Source organism: Calliphora vicina, chromosome 4, assembly GCF_958450345.1.
Source record: "Calliphora vicina chromosome 4, idCalVici1.1, whole genome shotgun sequence".
Classification (NCBI taxonomy): domain Eukaryota; kingdom Metazoa; phylum Arthropoda; class Insecta; order Diptera; family Calliphoridae; genus Calliphora; species Calliphora vicina.
This window is the reverse complement of record NC_088783.1, coordinates 36443099-36458676: the sequence shown is the minus strand read 5'-3', so window position 1 is coordinate 36458676 and position 15578 is coordinate 36443099. Positions and strand designations below refer to the sequence as shown.

At 28.4% G+C, this 15578-nt stretch overlaps 1 long non-coding RNA gene across 1 annotated transcript in view; it reads left to right on the top strand.

The window, feature by feature from the left end:
• LOC135959241 (uncharacterized) overlaps positions 1–15578 on the top strand; it is a 169313-nt gene that overhangs the window by 126181 nt on the left and 27554 nt on the right. Inside the window, exon 2 of the long non-coding RNA XR_010576519.1 lies at positions 489–519. This is a non-coding gene — a long non-coding RNA (uncharacterized LOC135959241). The remainder of the gene's footprint in view (positions 1–488; positions 520–15578) is intronic.

Here is a 15578-nt window from a genome sequence, read left to right as displayed (position 1 = left end):
AATTCAGTTGACACTATTACTTCTTCCACTTCAACATAAGTAGTGAAATATCAAATTTGGTAACCATTGATGAGTATAATCACTAGTTCGGAAACAGTTGCCAGAACAGCTGGAATGTTCATGACCTTTCCTTGGTATGTGTATGTGCGGTTGGCTTCTTGGTTATTCATGTTGTCGCTTACATTATGTGTTGTTGTACTTATAAATGTGATTTATTTATGTTGGGTTATTGTATTTCTCTTTTGTTAGATCTCTTGTAAGTATTATATATACATTTCAGGATATAAGGACATTGTTTGCCTCTAGGCCACTTTTGTTGTGTTCATGCATGTGTTCATTTTTATTATACAAACCCAGATTTGCCTAATGCCACTAAATTTTTGGTTATTATTTATGGTTTTATTTCCCGAATTGAATTTATACAATATTTACGGTTGAAAAGAAATTAACTTAATTTTGGTATATTTTCTTCTTTTGCTCTCTTTCAGATTTTCGCTGTCGCAAACAATCAAAATAAATGTAAGTAGACATTAAGCACTTAATTTAATTAACTATTTGGAAGACTGAGCAATATTAGGATTTTGGGAACTAAAAGGGACAAATAATGTGAAATACATATAAAAGGTTACACATTTTTGATATGGATTTTTTGTTTAATAAAATTCATATTAATTTAATTAGCATTAATATTTTTTGAGATATTTGCTTCCAGTTTAAGACGGAAATTTTAAGTTTTTGTTATATTAATCAATTCAGCAACGTTATAAAATATTAAATATTTTAAGAAGGTTTTCGTTGTTTTAATGGACTTTGTTATATAAAGTTCATTTTATAATAAGTTTTAAAATTTTTTTGAATTTTAAAAATACTTTGTAACACAAGTTTGTAAACTTTAAGATTCAGGATTCTTAACTATAGATAAGGCAAGAAATCCGGAAAATAGTTTATTTTTTATATAAAAGCCAGTTATATATATATTTTGAACTTTTTAATTACTTTGTAAGCAATGGGTGCAAGTTATTGCACGATCAACAATCGAATAAAAAATAAATTTTACATAAGAATTTGTGTTGGCAGTAAATGCATTCTTGAAATACAAATTACTTAATTTTTTTTAATATTATATTATTTATATTTAAAGCTAATAGCTCAGTACATTCAAAAAGCTCTTAACGCATTAAGATCTACTTTAATTTGCATACAGGCAATTGATTTTGTTATTAAAATTCCTTGCATATTTTACTTCAACTTCATAATTACATTTTAAAATCTCTACTTTACTTGTTATAAATATTAACTTTTACTTAATATTGATTTTTCATTGGGCAAAACTAAAACAACAACAACAACAAATAAACTTAGTTTACAACTTTGCCCCATAAATATGAAATCTATATTTCCAAACAAAAACAAATGCAGAAAACAAAACAAAAATATAGAAACGAAAAACAGTTGTTTGTTGAAAGTTTGAAAATGTTGATTATCATCAACTAAAAATCTATAGAAAAAACCAAATCTAAAGTTCACCGTAGTATTTGTTAACAACTTGCAAAGTACATGATGTATTGCCAGCATTCAGTAGTTTTAGTAGGGGTATTCACAGACAAGTTAAAAATATATTTATAAAAAAATTAATATAACAAGTCAGTCGATCTGTCGATTATAGTTCAGTTTTCTAATTTATCGAAATTTTATGGTATAAAATATTGCCATGATTACCCTTAATATTGCATTAGTTTATATATAGATTGAGTATAACATTTTGGGTGTAAGTTTTGTATACATGTACTTTCATTTACACACAAACATATTTATGAAGAAAATCAAAAAATTTTAAGCATCGTTGAAACTTAATTCAGATGGCTTGTATTACTTTTGGGTTTTTGAATTATACAAATCAGTAACACATATCGGTAGACCAAGAAAAACAATTTGTGAATCCGAAATCTAACCCATAAAGATATTGTCATTTAAATTTTAAAAATTTAAAAATATGCTTTGAAACTTGCACAGAATATCAATACTTGTACAGGGAACCTGTGCCGAACACAACTCATTCGCTTCAAAGACCCAAATGTTTCATTCGTTTGAAGGCCCAGAAAAATGATTAAAAAACAGTTTGGAACGTTTAAATATCGGTGTTTCTGTATTAAAAAACAAGTTTTTAATAAATATTTTTAGTAAAATCTCCAAAATTTTTGATTTTTCCCATATACCAGCATATATTTAGTTTATCAGTTTTTTTTATGTTTTTGTTTTATTTATCATATCGTTAGTAGATTTTTGCCGTTTTTTGCATATTTCAAGCACGTGCTTTACTTAAAGTTTACACGAGAAAATAATATAATACAAGTGGTTTATGCTTTTTTTATCAACAACACTTCGTCAGTTTGTTAGACAGACAGACACACAGACAGCCATTAAAAATTAGCCAAATATAAAGCAATAAAACAAAATGAAATATAGATGATTTTGTTAGCAGAGCCATACACAAAAAAGCACCGCTATATAAATATCAAAAAAAAAAAACTACAATAAATGTGGGATAGTAGCTGGCCAGGCTCAATCAAATTCAAACCAACAACACTAAATATTGCGTGACTTGAATTAGAACAATTTTGTCACCCAAACAAAGTAGGTATGTTTTTGTTTTATGTTTGTTTTATTTTTATTTTTTGTGTTGTTATGCGCTACACTGTAGATTTGTTAATTTTTAGTTGATGTTAAAGGTTTGTCAATGTTCGTTGGCATGGATTTAGGTCAATTTTGTATTTTGTATTTTTATTTTGTTTTATTTTATTTTTTCTATGGATGAATTTATAGATTTGTAATGTCATGTTAACAAATTGGGAAATTTTAGTGGGATTATTTTGATTTGATTGAAAAGATTTTATTAGATTTGAAAAAGTGGGATTTCTAATATTCAGCGGGAATTTTAAACAAATGTTGTAATATTTTTGGAAAATTGTAGAGTAAGTCTTTGATGACAACTATATAACTAGTTAAGTGAGATTCAGAAACTTAAGTCTATTGTCAAAAACATAATTAATGGTAATAAATTGCCATGTATTTTGTTTATTATTGTTTTGAATTATTTTATAATTTGTTTTGAATATTACTAAAACATACTAGCATATTTACATGAACCCCCTTTAGAGAGTAATTTCCATTAATCTCTGTATTCTTTTTATTACAAAGACAAGTCAATTGGTTACTTTATACATCACAGGTAATCAGGCGTGAAGTTAATTGTTACTTTAGTGTATCATAGTAATCTAGAGTGTTGGTACTGAACTGTACAAAGCAGTTAGTTTACCATCGAAAAGAAATCTCTTACGAATATAAGACACTTTCAATAGGGACCACCAAACTTTGGCATCTACAACTGTCGAATTGTCTGTCATTTATTCCGTCTGTTTTTTTGCAAAATCACAATGGACGTATATAGCGTTAAACAATGATACAATTGTTTTATTAAAATTGGTGTTCTTTTCGGACAACCGAGTGCTTTTCACATTTTACGGCGGATGCATCCCGGATAAATCACTTTTTGCTGGGGATTTTGCGCTGGTGGCGTCATTGGTCAGAATTTACCAAACCTTTGGACCAGAATTGGATGATATCGCACTGGTTCCTCTAAAGAGCGTCAACTCAAAATTGTTCAATTTTCACTTTTTGCAAGAAATCAATGTGCAGTTGTCATCTGCTATCATTTTCTCTACTCTTTTGCCAAAAAATACAGTTGTCCGTACAGTTGTTTCATTGTAATGTATTGAAAAAAAAAAAAGTTTTTTGCTTCTACTGAATTTTTTTTAAAATTTTGAGTTGGCGCTCTTTAGAGGAACCAGTACGATATGTACGATGATATATCAACAACATGTGGTTTTAACAGGACTGCGCTAAGCGCCACATTCTGTATGATCGATTTGAGAGCATGGTCATCTCACGTGGAGGTAATGTCAACTGGCCATCGAGATAGTGCGATATGACCCTGTAGACCTTTTTCTTGTGTGATTTTCTGTATAATCGACGGAGAAATGTTAGGAAACGATTCAAAATTTATTTCCAAAATTTATGAAAATGATAAAACGGAACAAATGGTTGTAGTCACCCCTCATAAATTAGTAGGAGAATAAAATAATTTTTATAGAGTTCGCAACTAATTAGATTAGTAATATTAGATAGTAATATAATAAAATTGAAAAATTTTCGAAAAGTGGAGTTAAACCTTTTAGCTTTTGACACATCCATATATATTTCACTGTTTTAAACAACCAAGATACATGAATGTATTTATACCAACATTCATCTCACTCAACTCTCATACCCACAACTAGGGTTTTTAGTTTCCCGACCTTTTTTGGTTCCCGGGAATCGGGAAATTTTTTTCTACATTCACGGGTACCCGGCTATTCCCGAAATATATAATGATGCTGTAAATTAGGAATATTATAGCCAAATTTCATATAAAAACTTAGTGTTATAATTATTAAATATAAGAGCTTCGAATTAATTAATAAAATTGGAGCTTAATTCACTAAAATCTTAATCCGTAATTAAAAAATGTCGGCCTTTCATTCCATAAATCCATTCCTAATATTTAATTTTTTAAATTCATTCCAAAGCCTTTGTTTCAACTGAATTAATTTTAAAGTTAATTAATAACAGAATTTATTCAAACTTTGAATGATTACATTTTTAAATCAAATCATTTACAAAATTAATTGAAAAAATTTTCTTAAAACTTTTTGTACTAGATTTTATTTGAAGAAAAATCATTTAATAAATTTTTTAAGCTTTTTTGTTATGGATTTGAAGAAGCAATTTAAAGAAATTAGAATGATTCGATAACAAATAAATTCTATAAATAATGAATTCTCTTTTTAAATTTTCATACGAAAAACTCCAAATAAATAATAATAATAATAATAAGCGGTCTAATATTGCCGAGATATAAGCTGTAAAAAAACTGTAAAAAACTTTTCACTATTTTTTGGTGAACTTGTTTTCTATGTATTTTCGTCAGTTTTTAATTCCCGGGATTCCCGACTAAAAATCCCGGGAATCGGGTAGTGAAAAATTGGCAAAATTCCAGCGAAATTTGTACCGGGAATTCCCGGGATAAAAACCCTACCCACAACATCTGACTCCATAATATTTATACAACCCAAAAATACTCAATATGTGATCTATGCTAACTTACGCCAGATCCCGATTAATCGTGTCATTGAAGTTTTGACTCATGTTCCTATTTTCCAAAACAGATTTGTGCTATAATTGAGTGAATACGAATGCCAAATGTTGCTATTATCGACATATAAATTATAAATTTAAGAAATAGAGGGAAATGGAGCTAATTGGAGATATTTTCATGACTCTTTTGAAGAGATACAACAACTCGTGTAGTTCGAAAATTCTAAAGAATTTTTTACCTAAACTCTATTCTCCATACAAATGCCGTATTTATAACAAATTGCTATAGTTTTTCTCATTTAAATCCATTGAATCCTTCGAACATTCCACGTTCGAATAAGTATTCGCTAGTATACTAATGCGAGAATTAACCCCCCGGTAAAAAAGCCAGCAACTAAGAAAAATCTTAACTGCATCATAATTTAAATTAAGTTTAAATATTTTCAATACTCATTTTCCTTAAAATAGCATATAATATGATTATTATTAAAGCCTACATTACAATATTTTGTGTACAATTTTTTTTTAATTTCTTCTTAATTGTGTCATTTTTTATTACAGCAACAACAAAACATAAAAATAAACTAATGTTGCACATTAACAATCCTAAACTTTTTTCCACAGTTTTGTTGGCATGTCTTCCCAAAAATTGTTTTCGTCTTTGCAAAATTTCTGCTAAAATGTAAATAAATTTCCAAATACACAAACAAATATAAAATTTTCATCGTGTTCAGTTTGTGTCGACTTTAACTTTTTGGGTGGCCTAAAATAAATTGTTCATAAAGTTGTTGTTATTTTTTGGATATTTAAATGGTTTGTTAACAAATATATATTTTTTTTAGTTACGGCTTGTGCCTTTATGACGTTTATAACCAGCATTTACAATCTCTTTTGCTGGGCCTTATTTCATACTTTTTTTTTTGAGATTTTTTTTATGGAATTGTTGTAGTGAATGCTTGTTACGCCTAATTTTTCACTTTACGCTATTGCCACCTTGATTTTTGGCAAGTGTACAGCAGCAGCACAAGCAACACCAAAAACAATAGAAAGCAAAATGTTTATAGGCTAAAAAATATTTTAATGGCTGGTAACTGACCACTTTTGCTCTTGTGTTTAGTTGTTTGTCGTTTTGTTTTTGACCAACACCAAGATTGCTGCCAAAATTATTAACATATTTTTATATTTTAGTTGGTCTTTTTTTTCAATATTACTTTTTTATTGTTTTGCAAGTTGTTGTGGTTGCTACACTTTTATTTAGGTTTGTCGTTTATGTTGTTTTTTTTAACGTTTACAGTTTTCATTTTGTTGCTGTTGTTTGGAATATTCTTCTGGTTGTCTGGTTTATTTATTTATTAATTTTTTTAGCTGTAATTTTGTTATTTTTTTAAATTTATTTAATTACTCGTATCATTATGCCATTCATGTTTATATTGTTTAGCATGGCTGTTTTTTTAAATTATTGCTGTTAGATGTCGTTCGTAAGTTAGATTTCTTGGCAATAGTTGTTTAAGAATTTATTAGATAATAGAGTTACATGATGTTTGGTTTTTTGCATTTATAATGTTAACATAAATTTTGAATTTATAACAGGATGCTAAACATTTAGTATGATTAAACTTGACCTAAATTATAATTTAACTTTGAAATACTGGAAATAATTGAGAAATATTTTTAACAAGGTATGGGACCACATCTTTTCCAAATCCAAATCCAAAATTGAAAAATAAATGCCACCCTAGTGACCACAGATACATATCCACAAATTTTCCAACTCAATTCTTTAATAGACTTTTTAATTAAATTCAATATACTCTTAGCTTAAATAACTTAGATAAACAATTTCCATTTTTAATCTCAATCTAATATGCGAATTTAAAAACTAATTCGTTTTTTTCCCCATAAATTACAGTCTTGTTAAGAAGTGAAGAAAGCATGAATGAATAAAAGAAAAACAGATAGACATTATTCATTTCTATAATCAATTTTAACCTCAATATTTCCCACCCATTATTCATTTGTTTCTACTCATTTAACTGGTAATAAAACAAACACAGCCAAAGAAAAATCATCAATAAACAAAGAAAAATAACGATAAAATATAATTTACACTCTACGACGACAGCAACAACAACTAATGCTAAGAAATAGGAATAAGCTGCAAAAAAAAAATAAATAAAAATAAAATTTATATGAAAAGTCATATAAACCACAGCACAGCAACGAACGAACTTGCACTGCCAGCATCAACCGACTACCAGTAATATTAGTCTAAGTCTTTCATACTTTTTACTCATCCTGTTTCCTTGCCACATCTTATGCTCTAAGCAGCCATTAAAACTGTGTAAGCTTAAAATATATTTCATCTACACTTTCTTAACACTTACTCACACCCGTGGCCATGAGTGCAACCACCCACGCCCGCCCTATCTTTACACCCATTCAAACACTCTTTAATACAAAACGAATCAACACCATTTCGAGTTTTTAGCTTTTATTTTGAAAATTGTATACATTTCATTTCATTTTGTTATGTTGTGTTTATTTTGTTGTTATTTAGCTGATGTTTTAGTAAAATTCCAAGCAGGATAAACATTAGCTTTTTATTTTTTTTCTTAGAGGATCTACGCCCTACAGTGGGTAGTTTAAGGATTACGAGAAAGACAGCAAAGGATATAAGAAATATTTGTTAATCTGTATATGTGTTCACTATATAATAAGATATAAAAGACAAAAATTGGTGAAAAAATGTTAAAGTTATTAAAAAATCGCCAGGCCATTAACGTGTCTCAGGCCACTAGAACAAGAAATTTATGAACAAAATTAACATTTTTTTAGAAATATTAAAAGCTTATTTTTACTTAAAATATTTCCATATTTACTTGTATATGAGTTTTTGTCCTCGTAGGATACCGCTAACCTATTCACAGGTATGACCAAAAATATTAAATTTTTTTAACGGCAGTTTCAAAACTCCAATTTCAAATTTTTAAAAATTTTGTTAAACAAATTTCAGAATTTTTTGATCATCACATGGGGATTTATTGACAACATAATAGGGAATAAAAATGTGAAAAAAGTATGTCAATACCTCCTATAGTTTTTCCGTACCTGCGATATAAATTTTGCGATTTTCGAGAATAACTAATTTTTTGGTCATATTTTGCGGAATGACCAGAATTTCCTTGCTGTAATGAATTTTTTAAAAAAAAAATTTAAATTTAAAAAAAAAAAATTTTTAAAATTTAAAAAAAAAATTAAAAAAAACAATTCGAAAAATTAAAAAAACAACTTTGGAAAAAAAATGTTGTTTATATATTGATTTTGTCATTCCGTTTGTAACACTTCAAAATATTAATCACAGAACCACAAAATTATGAAATTCTAAGACGATTTAGCAATGTCCCCCCGTCTGGCTCAGATTTAAGGAAAATTTCTTTCATTTTGGAAGATGTCTTTCGAATGAAGAGAAACGGATTTCTAGACAAAAAATTATAAAATCTATGATTCAATAGCGCAAAAATAATCAAATCCAACAGTTCTAATGTCACTAATAGATTTTCTTTAGGTATTTTGCACATACATATCTATTCAAATATGAACTTTGAAGCTATAACAAAAACGAAACGTGAACTTTGCAGAACTCTAAATTTGTTTGGCCGTGGAAAACATGTGTACCAATTATTATCAAATTCAATAGAGTAAAGCCTAGTACTCTGTTCATATATGCGAAAAATTATGTTTTTTTCATACGAAAAATTTTACATGCTGTTTGACAGCTAGCTGTCGGTTTTAATTTCGTGCGAAAGAAGTGCTGCGTATGTTATTTCGTGTGGAAAAATAAGGTTGCCAGATGTATTTCACATGTTTTCCACAATAAAAACAGAGTACTACTTTTGCGAAATTATTTCGCATAAATTTCATTCCAAATATTTTATATATAGTTTGACAGCATTTCGCACGAAATTTTGAACAGGGTACCTAGCTTAAAGGTTCAAGAAATCGTTTATTTGATCCAAATTTTACTCATATCCTCAACCATCTCACAACCTTTGTAGCCATTATATAAATCGCATAAACTAGACAGCCGAATTAATTCTAATCAGTAACAAAATTCCAACTCCTTTGAAAAATTCCTAGAATGGTGTCAGACATTTCTCAGCTATTCTAATTCACATTAATGACTTATTATCAAATCAATGTATATTTTAGATAAATACAAATAATTCAGGAAAATTTCGCAGAACCATTTATCTACTTTAACTCAAAATAACTACAGCTTTAAAATTTATTAATTTGTAATATATTGTGTATCTGTAGAGATCTATCAAGTCTCTTTTACTTTATTTTCTTGCTTAAGTTTTCTGTTTTTCTAATTCTTTTTTCATTCACTTAATGAAAGAGTCTGTAACACTTAGGATTGGCATTTTTTCTACATATTTGTACGTGTCAGCGTGTTTTCTTTTTGTGTATATGAGTGTTGGATTGTATTTGGTTTTGCACAAGAAAAAGTTAATAATGTAACAAGTGTAGGGAATTGAGACTCATGTGTATTTGTAGAAATTAAAAGGAAACACTAAAAAGGGAGAAAAAAACAATAACAACATGACAAGTGTTTAAATTAAATGAGTAGAAATAAGTATTCGATTAAGTTAAAAGAAATATATATATACACTTAATGAAAAAAACTAAGCATACAAAATAAAATTGAGGAAAACAAACAAAAACTGATTTAGGTATGCATAAAAACAGGACTTTGTTCTCCATAGATAGAAAAAAATACAATTAATGAAAACCTTTACAACGAAGTAATCAAAGAATACAAATAAAAATTGTCCTATACAAACTATTCGAGTCCTGATCATGTATAACAAATATGGTGGTACAAAGTCTAAAATTGTTCGATATCATCTATGAATTATTTGCAGAATATTTGAGCAAAATCGTATAACGCATTAACTAAAATGTGAAACCTCTAAACGTTATCCGATTTTACTCACATTTTTAGTATATCCTTTTTAGATGATGGAGCATAGTTTATTCAGTTCTTTTGGGGTTAGCTCTTGATCTCGGGCCACAATGTATATTTAAGAAGCAACTGACTGTGTCAGTTGTTTTCATTGTCCTTGTTTTTCGAGAATTTGTTTATTTGGGTTCCAAGTGTTTAAGGGATTTGGAAAGCATTTAAGTGCTACGAGCCCTCGGTAAGGTCGTAAGATCATGTTATTTTTTTTGATGAAATGGTCAGGTATTAGCAAAATCTTCGTAGTTAAGTTCTCGAAATAATCAATTTCTTATCTTTCCACAAATTTAATTAAAAACAATTCACTACTTAATTTTTAATTACCACTGTATCATGAAATGAAAACAAAAATTTACAGAATGTGGTTAAAAAAACATAATAGAGATAATAAACTATAGTACTTAAATACTACAATTCCAGTTAAATAAACTATGCAGACATATACAGACATCCATTTTTTTTGTATAAAAAACTATACAATTTGTGAAAATGACATTACATTCTTATTATGAAATGGTTTTTCTTACCACAAAAATTTTTGTTCTATCTTTATGTAATTTATTTTGCTGTTTCTTTTCTTCCAATTTTTTCTTGTGTTTTCTTTTTTTTTGATAAATTGTTGCGAAAGATCAAGCTGTTTTTAATTAAGTTTTAGTGAACAAGATTACATGTGAATCCCTTGGTTGTGAAATTGAACAGAGTTCATATTTGTAACAAAAAAAAAAACGAAAGGAATTGAAAGAAAAGAAATTATAAGAAAAGCTATACTCATTTAAGTTATAGAAAAACTGCCAACGAAAAACCAATAAAAGTTAATTAATGATTTGTAAATTACAAAATAAAAATCCTTAAACAACATAGTCATAAATTTTCGATTAATATAATAATAAGATTTCAATGGATATTGAATAAGTAATCAATATGAAACGAAAAGTATATTATGATAAATAAATTGGTTGTGTAAATTTAACTTCTTTGGAATGCTTAATTTAATTGTACTTACTAGATATTTTAAATTTAGTATGGTGTTATGAAATTCCTGAGCCATGTTATGCTTTATCTCACATTTGTGTGGAATACCACTCAAAATTTAAAAGTAAAGTTGCTTACCCTGATGTGTTATTAAACTTCTAGTCCTGCTGGTCTGAGAGAATTCTTATTGTCAGAGTTATATTGTGGATTTTCATGGGAAAACCAAAATAAGTACTTTCAAAAAGCACATTTAAGGATTTAAATATTCTAGGAACATTTTTTTCGGAAAATTTCAGTGGGGGTCACCAAATATATCAAAGTTGTAAATAATGCTCTTTACGCTTAATTAGCTAAATTAAACGTTAATAGTCATTGAGAAGATCTATAAAAATCACCCCCATAGGATAAATAATCGTTTATTTATTAAATAGAATATTTTATCTTCCTCTAACAAATTGTATTTGCAAAAATTGTTTAAACAAAATTGCATTTGTTATCTTTATCATAATTCTTTGAAGTTGAAATATTTGCGTAATCTTTTGTAGCTTTTGCATTTTAGCTGCAGTCAAATGTTGTTAGTGTTTAAAACATGTTGTTCTGTTGTCTGATCTTAGACAACAGCAGCAGCAGCAACAACAAAAATGTGTTGCTGTTAGTTAGCTGTACAAACAATTTAATGTCACTTAAACATGACAAATTTTAAATTGAAAATGACTTTTTTTCTTTTGGTTAGCAGCAAAAAGTTACAAAACAATACCAACGATGATATTCCAAGTAAAATGCAATGTTGTTGTTCTTTAGTTTTTTTTTTGTTGTTTCTGGCTAAAATGCAAAAGTTTTGGTAAGCAATTCACAAGTACGTTCTTACTCACACAGATGTAAGATGAAAAGTATTTGGAATGAATTTTAATGCTTACAGTAGAATATGGCAAACAAAACTGTAATATATTTGTAAACGCTAATGCTGTATATAAACTTTAGTTTACAGCAAACTTTTACTGAATAATTTGGCGAACTCTGAACTACAGCACATTGCAATGATGTTTGTTGTATCGAACTGTAGGAAATATGCTGCAAATCCAAACTACTGATTTGATTTCTTCTTTAAACCGTGTAATATTTGTTGCTATTTTTGTTTTGTAAAATAAACTGTTACACAGATCCTGGCATTATTGTACAATACATACAAACAAAACACGCAAAGCGAATAACTCTAGTCTGGTCTAACAATCACCAAACTATTGTGGCAATTTTCCCCAATGTCATGTTGATCCAAAAAAAAGTTTAACATTTTGTTTTCCTTCTCCTTTTTTTTGTTTTTGGTGCCACAAACTGCTGTAGTTGTTCAGTGCAACTAGAAAAAGTTTCGCGGAGATTTTTTTTAGCCAAATTTAATTGGAAAATTAAATTTAGCGCTTGTAAAAACAACAACAATACATTGCAGTTACTAAATAGTGGTAAATACATTGTGGATGTACCAGCAACACTCTGCACCCCACCACTTTATTTCACTTGCAGCAAAAAATTTAACTGCCATGAGAGCTTTTGTTTAAAATTTCCATATCTAGTGGTTGTTGGGAAAAACTTTCAATGTTCTATTTTTGAAAAATGGCAAAAATTACTGAAAAAAATTGGAGGGAAATTGTTCATTTCATGGACGACCAATGCACAATTTTTGACTCATACTTGTATAATAGAGGCTTATGCCCAGCACAATTTTCATTTGTTTAGCTTTACAGTTAGTTGGTAAATATTTGTTTACGTGCATTTTCAATTGGCAGTTTTGTTACAACTACCAGAAATATTCATAACAATTGAATTTGCCTCACATTTATGCAGATTTTAGCCTAAAAATCAAATGAAATACATGCGAAAATTAAAATCAATAAAGGTATTTTTTTTTGAAAATTTAAATCAATAAAGAGTATTTTTGGGCTGAAAACTGTCAATATTGATGGAAGGTGGTCATTATGGTGAGTAATTAATGAAAAGTTATTTGGAAAATGAAAATGAGCTTAACTATGACAACCGAATTTGTTGTCAACAAAATACTAAGTATTTCTCGAAAAAACCTTATATATATATTTTTAGGTAAATCTGAAATTTTTCATCAACATTTGAGGAGAACTGAGTGGGGTTCTGTTCCACTAAATGCCAATTTTTATTTTACACTCATTTACGTTATGGTTTCTTTAAGAAACATAAAATATATGGACAATTTTGAAGAATTTCTATAAGAGAAATAATATGAAGACCATTTTAATAAAAAACATTATTGGGTGTAAGTCATACAAACAAATGGGGGATTTTTTTTAAATATTTAGCTTATATTTTGAAACATTTGTACAATATAAAAATATTTAAAGTACATATTGGTCATTGTTAGGAATGACCTTTTCCCATCTCTCTCGCAACATAAGGATTCCGAGCCAAAAGAACTGCTTATATTTGTAGGCATAGAAAGAATAAATCGAACATCCAAAGTAAAGCATATCGAGTAAAGCGGATGAGGCAAAGCTTCCCAACCACTACATTTTAACAGGTATTGAAACATATGGCCGTGCGTTGTCATGATGGAATATTACGGTTTCATGTCTGGCCGCATATTCTGTGTATTTTTCGGCTTATGCTCCCTTCAAACAAATCAGTTGCGTTCGGTACAGGTTCCCTGTGATTTTAACACTTCATAATAGGAGCCTTTTGCTCCCGACAAATATAATTAACTAATTCGATTCAAAAATGATTTTATTTTATAGCGTTCAAGCATCATTTCGGACATGCAAAATCGTCATTCAGGGTCTCTCGGCTTCAATTTGTATGACACCCAACTTAACTTCTTTTCTTGATGAATTTTTGGAATTCATGGAGTAATGCCTCCAATTCAAACTTCTTTGTCTTCCGTGTCAAAATCAAGTAAGAATAAATGACAGATATGTGCCCTTCAAAATGAAATCTCAGTTATCTATTGTAAATCCCGAATTTTTAAGTCATACACCCAATAATATAAGAATATTTAAGGATTATCGAAAATAATTTTTTTTTGTTAAATTAAAGTGTTTCTAATACCGATTAGTCAACTAAGTTTAACACAAAATTTCATAAATTACAAAAAACTTGTTATTTATTATATTATTTTGAGTATAAATACATATATTTTGGACTAATGTAATAATAATAGACATCACAATACACTCATATAAAGCAAATTGAGTAAAATTATGTTTTAAAGTTATTATTTTTTAATAAATTTGCATATTGGTGCTAATTGTAATATATTGTTACGAAATTGTACTTGAATTCAAATATATCGATTTTAAGCGCTGATTTAAAAGTAGCATAATGCTTTCAAATAACAGTGCTGTAATAGCAAACTGTAACATATCTGTGGGCATTATTAAATAAAAGTTTTCAGTTGATTTGATCGTAAGTTGGCAACGCTGTATTCGAATTGGAATATTCAGTTAAAGAACATTGTAGAAAGTACACCACAGATGGTGTATGTATTAGTAAGATCTAGAATATTCGAATTTTGACAGTTAAAGAACAATCTAGAGTGCAGATGGCAGAGTTATAAGTAGTGGCAGAGGTTGCAGTCGTGAGTGAGTTTATCAGCGACGCTTTTCGAATAAACCTCAACTGAGTGCCTTAAAGTGTGTTGTGTTTTTCAAGTAAAAGTACATTATAAATTGTGTCTGTATTTCTGCGAATTTGCAAACGTGTATAAAAAACATTGAGTGACTATTTAATTCTGTTGTTGTTGTACATTTTTAAATAAATAAAGAGTTGTTACAATTTTCAAATTACTAAACGGCTTGTATTTGCAATCAAAAGTATCCGGTTTATTTAAAGGAAATAAACCAAACGTTTTGAAAAGGTTAAAACGTAACAATATTGAAAACAAAATATCAAAAAGTTCAAAAAATATCCTTAACGACACGTATTTTTAAAATCAAAATCAAATTTTTAGTGTGATTGTTATATATCTACAGTAACTTTTTTTTAAGATAAATCCAAAAATTCTTGATTTGAGTCAAAATGTTTACTAACTTTAATAGAACGATCTCGGAGTACTGATAACAAACGATTTAGGTACCGGAACACGACATTGGAACAATAACAAACTCAAATGAAAAATGTATCTCTATTCGAGCTTTGTTCGGCTTCTTTTCATTTGTTTGTACTATTTTTTCATTGATAGAACAATTTTATAAGATGAGTGTAATCATGATATAAATATGTAATAAAGAAAATATACAATATTTTCAGTTCTCAGTCCAATTTTCTCATGATACTAACTGAGATTAACTAAAAATAATACAATATTTTATGCAAATTTGGAAGTTTATTTTTATTTCCGGTCGCTGTAAAACTTTCTAGGGATATGCCCATATTT